This window comes from Medicago sativa, chromosome 4, assembly GCF_051527215.1.
Source record: "Medicago sativa cultivar Bolivia chromosome 4, Bolivia_mono, whole genome shotgun sequence".
In the NCBI taxonomy this organism is placed as follows: Eukaryota; Viridiplantae; Streptophyta; class Magnoliopsida; order Fabales; family Fabaceae; genus Medicago; species Medicago sativa.
Window position 1 is genome coordinate 63,275,564 of NC_140752.1, and position 5,975 is coordinate 63,281,538.

The 5,975-nt window shown below is 32.6% G+C and overlaps 1 long non-coding RNA gene across 1 annotated transcript; it reads right to left on the bottom strand.

Annotated features, from left to right (window-relative positions):
• Positions 1-925: 925 nt before the first annotated feature.
• Positions 926-1,637, bottom strand: LOC146930586 (uncharacterized). Its single transcript, XR_015006424.1, has 2 exons — positions 1,478-1,637; positions 926-1,358 (listed from the first exon to the last, which is right to left on the bottom strand). It is a non-coding gene; the product is annotated as an uncharacterized LOC146930586 (long non-coding RNA).
• Positions 1,638-5,975: the final 4,338 nt, after the last annotated feature.

The window sequence follows — 5,975 nt, forward strand, 5'->3', positions numbered from 1 at the left end:
ATTATATTAATAATTCATAGAAAAGATGCCAAAGGCATATATGTCGAAAGAATGGGCCATCAAGTTAATGCTCAAAGTATATGCCAAAGAAGATCCTCTGTCTTTGCCCCACCCACCCAATTCTATACCCAAAAGAAACACACACATTCACCTTTATAGTTCAGAAAAACCCTCCATCTTTTCTTCCCTTTGAAGGCTCATCTATTCATAGCTTTTCTACTTATATTGTTCTCTATTGAAAGTTTCATATGGAAATTCGGATGGAAGCAAGAGCATGTAGCTGTGAGATTAACGATGGTGCTGATGAAGATGAAGACACAATTTCATGATAATCATCCAATGATAATTGCAAGTTGATTAACTTGCTTGATCATTTGGGCAACTGAACATCCTTTGGCAGTAACACTATTACAAGATCCATGCTCCTCCACACCTTTATTTTTACGAGAAATATTTTTATAATATTTCATGCATGTTTAGATTGACCGTGAGATTGTCAGAATCACCAATGTCATGGTGATTTTGCCAAACTCACAGCTGATCCAAACATACACATGTATGCAGTTCCATGAAACAATATTATACAAGTTATTTGGTTCCTTACTAGAGGTTTTAAATTTTTGTTTATGATGAGTGTCTTATTGTACACCATTTTGCATTGTTTTAGTCACTTTTGTTGTTTTTCTTTTCATGTAATAATTTTGTTCTCTTTTGGTGTTTCAAAAGCTACCCAGAACAATGTGATATTTTATTGCGAGATGTGACTATGAAGGTATATTCTTATGTCTACATACTCTTTGGTATTAACGTGGTATGATTAATTATAATTAAAGATGTAAGTGCCATTTGATTTTTTTTAGGTACGGTATACTATAATTTTGGTACTATTCAATTCAATAAATTTTAGGCCAAGACACATGAGAGATCTTGATATTGATTAATAATTTAACCAAATAAATCATTTAAAAATAACGAGCATTCGATCTGAACTAACATTTTCTTGTAAGTTGACTATTTATTTTTGAGCTTCATGGGTTTTGGCTATATAATAATGCAAACAACCAAACATTTTCAACGACGAAAAGAGTTCTAATCTTGAATAACAACTTCCTTAGTTTGGATCTTCAAAAAAAAAAAAACTTCCTTAGTTTGGAGATTTGATAGTGTCTTATTCTAGCTGCGCCGTACCGTTACAAGACCAACATTAGTAGATCCGCCCCGACCCCATCGACACCTCTAAATGTGATTTCAAACCTCAATTGCAGAAAGGACCTCAAAGCGCCTAGAAAGTCACCATGTCAATTTTATGTTTTGGTTTTGGTCACTCCATCAAGCCTGATATGATTAAGCATCAATACCTAAAATGAATTTTCAAATCGAAATCAAAGATATGAAATATTTAAGGGGAAAGATGAAACACAAAAGATGAATTAAACATAGAAACCAAACTCCAAAATCCTTATGCAAAGCTCCGTACCCAATGAATTCGTCAAGAATTTAGCCTTGTGTCGAAGGTTTTCACACCAAATTGAAATTCCACCAAGAGAGTTAACAAACGGGTAGAATAAGTCCCAAAGCTCCGCAAAACCCTATTTAAAGCCTCTTCTCATGTTACAATTCAGGTAAGACCAAGAGAAGGGTTCAAGATGTAAGTTAGCGCAATAACTACTAATTAACAAACAATTAAAAATGCAATGCAAACACTATAAAAGATGCGTCAAAATGCATTGATCAAATTCCCTCGCACTTAAACTTTTGCATTCTGAGCAAAACTAAGGTTAAGACACACAAAGTTTCAAAATAGATAACAAAGCAACTATGTTTTTTTTTCTTTTCAGTTAACCTTAGGAATGTAAAGTAGCAAGTGAAATGCTCATACCAAGCTTCAAGGAAAATGACAATCATGAATAACATCTTATCATTTCCAGAGCAAACAAGAAGACAAACCAACCAAAGAATGCATCATAAGTGATAGAATCTTCACAAGATACTAGTCCCCCTACCCGTGCTATCGCACGGGCAGTTATAGTCTTGATTATAAAAAGTATAGCACCAAGCCAAGTATCATATAGTAAGAAATCAAAATACAGTATATTATGACAAATGCAAAAAAATTGGAATTTATGAATTGGTTCCTTGAATGCATAAGGCTATACATTATGAAACACCTCCTTGTATACGGCATTGGTTGTGTTATCAATGCAATCTCCATTTTCGTCAGTTATGAGTATTTTCAAACCTTTCCTTGATGTCACCTTGGAGACTGCTACATATAATTGGCCGTGAGAGAACACAGATTGCTATAGGTATACGCCAACTTGTTTTAATGATTGACCTTGACTTTTGTTAATGGTCATTGCGAAACAAACAGTAATGGGAAATTGCCTACGTTGGAACTTGAACGGAATTCTAGTGTCTGAACGTTGCAATGATAGTCTAGGCACAAACACCTTGCCCCCAATGTTGCTTCATGAAATCACCCTTCCTTCCAATACATATCTTCCCATTCTTGTAATTATTAATCGTGTTCCATTGCATAAGTCAACATTTATGTCTAAATTCCTCAGTGATATATTTTTCTTATAGTGAAAGGAAACAAATAATGTATATTATACTGCTATCATGACGTGTATTGCAAAACATATCATGATATTAAATTGTAACAACCAATGATTTAGTAACTAAATTAAGCAAGACATGCACTCATATTTGGTGAAATAAGAAAATTACCTCACGGATGCCATCCGATTGTGAGTTTCGTTATCAGTATCATATATATACAATTGTGCAAACTGAGGTTGATCCCCTGGTTTAGGCAGCAAACTACCGATTTGGTGGTAATTTTCTCCATTCATTGTAAAAACTGTCGGTGCTCTGCCATTGTTTTTGGTCCTATCGATCTTTGCACCAATTGAAGTGAAGGCGAACATGCTGTTAAATGATCTAATGTTATCCAAAAAATATTTGCTCTTTCTATTATCTTTAAAGTACAACTCATGAAGGGATTGAGGTAGGCGGCCGAATGGTGCAATCTCTATCCTTCCTTGCATGCAGCATATAGAAAATTCTGGCGTTGACGTGCACCTGTTTTTATTTGCCCTTTCTTCATACCACATTAATGCGTTGCAATCCTTACAAACATACCGCGGTTCCCCAACATCGAAATATTCTGAATAATCAAGGGAGATATGCGCAACATTAATAGTTTGAGAGTGTGTCATCCAATCAATTAAAAAAAAACTAACAATAATAAATTTGAGAGAATCGGCAAGTATTTTTGGAAATTTACCAACTATATCGGATTCAACCAATAGTTTTGTTCTCTTGCGTCTTGTCCTTTTTTTAGATGGCATGATGTTTTCCATCACCTCCACGCCTTCTGTGGCACGCAAATGATCATATTAACATAAAAAAGAGAAAACTATTCGCTCAAGAGAAATGCACGAACAACATATATTATTTTAACCTACCATAATCATTGTCAGGAACATTATACTGCTCGCTATTTTGTGCGCAATTAAACCAATCATGCGGGGGTTCAATCTCATCCACATCCGATTCATCCGATAGTGTTTCACTATCGCTTATATCAACGTCATCCCCTAAAGGAAAAAAATGAGAAATTCACAAAATTTAACAAAACAGGGAGACAATATCTTTTAAAAACAGGACATTAAAGGTTTTGTAATTTTTTTCATTATAGGTCTATACTTGACTACAATAATTCAGTACATGTGAGCACCTTCATTATCGTAAGTGTATTGATTGGAAACTGTCGGCGGAACGTCTTCTGGGCATATGTTTTGAATTCTGAGACCACTACCTTGATACATGCCTTAGACTATATTTTCCAGGACCAATTGGTTTGAGGCCTACTTTATCTAACGGTAAAGTTCCATTGTCTTTATGCGTTGATGGAGTGTCAGCTACATTGAACAACATTGATCAAGGACTGCGACACAACTTGCCACTTTTATAGTAATAAAAACTACTGTGCTACCTTCGTGTCATTTAAAACTACGAATCAAAATTACATACCGTTGGTTTTGCGCCTTTTAGCGGATTCCATTTCCGATCAACAATGATAAAAAACACAGCATGAGCCTATTATGACATGAGGAACCGTGTTTCACCCCCTACAAGTCACCTTTCTTGTTTCCTGAATATTTGAAAGGATAATGCGATTCACATACACATCAAGGAATAAAACAAAATATGAAAGAAAGTTGAGAAAATAGACTAACAAACATCATATAAATAAATATAAAGTAGAGTTTAAAAGTTTTTGTAACTTAAGCGAAAGATTAATTTTGAATGAACAATGATGTGATAAGAGGAATTAGGAACAACTTTTTATATATTTTTTTTGAGTAAAAGAACATCTTTTTATATATTAGCATCATCTATGGAGTGCAAAATAATTTTTGAAAAAAGAAAAAGAAATATACAATAGCTTTAGGGCCCGTTTGATGGTCAAGATATGATAGAGGCAGGATATGATACAAAGCTAGATAGAGATAGGATATGATAAGGACATGATAAACATTAATCCTAGCATGTGTTTGATGCGCACATGATAACAAACAAGATATCATATAATTAAATGAAAAAATTGATCTCATAATTGATTAAATATTGTAAAAATGACATGTTATTAATTATAATAGAAAATACATGCTATCATTATTTTAAAAATGACAATATTTTAAAAATGACAGAATATCAAGATAATAAATAAGGAATGATCTTCTAACCTCATTAGGATAATTTCTAACCCAGCCTATACTCAGGATAGAAATTACAAAGGAAAGTCAGGATAGGATAGGAAAATGGTTTATTTTATCCTATGCTTTTGGTGCATCAAACATAAGATTTCAGCAGGATATGATTAATGTATCATATCATGTCTCCATATCCTGACCATCAAACGAACCCTTAGTACTAATGAACTTCACTTAGAAAATCAGAAGTAATCTATATTTTGGAGGGCCAAAAATTTAAAAGAACAACATGATATTATATGCTCATGTATTATGTCGTTCTTTCAATTCTTTTGAAATATCAACTATATATTTAAATATAAACTTAACCATCTAAATTGTTCCCCTCTAAACAATTTACATAAAATATGTAGAGTTAAATTATAAAACAAATAAACAAATTGTCTCATAAACAATTGACTTTTTTTTTTTGAATAGCTCATAAACAATTGACTGAACAGAATTAACATGAAAAGTCAAATATTTAGTGTTAAATTAGACATCACAGAAAGCTCAAAAGCAATATTTGGATCTGTCAACAATTCTAAACTTTACCTTTTCCAAAAAAAAAATTATCAAGGACTAAACAAAGTACAAAACTTTAGTTTTTCAAACCCACCGCCATCACAAAAATTACAGAAATCAAAATATCAACGAATTGCAAAAATACAAACGGAAGAACAAATTAGTAAACCTAAATTCAGAAAAATATCAATATCTAAAATTAAAAAACACTGCAACTAATCAAAATTGAGCAAAAAATGCGTAATTAAAAAAAAAGAGCACCTTATGAAAATTGAGGTTATTTCCAAATTCAGCAGCGAGTTCCTTAACTCTATGAACAGCAACTTCAGAAGAATTATCAAGATTATCAACGATAACCGTTTTGAAACCGCCGAGTAAAAGCTGAAGAATTTTGGAGTTACGTTTTTTTTAATGAGCACGTTGAATGAGAGGCATTTTGGCATATATAGAGTTTGATTAATGTATAGAATCAAACAAAAAGAATTTCGATTAATTAGTCTATAAGATTTTTAGTCTATAAGATTTTTATGTGGACATATATAATTACTATAGCATCTCAAAAACATCTTTAAATTTCAGCATATATAGAGTCAATGGTTAAAACAACTCTTGGGTATACATATTTATCATGCAATGAGAAGTTACATTTTTTCTATAGGGGTTTGCTACAATAGACCCACCTCATTTCAT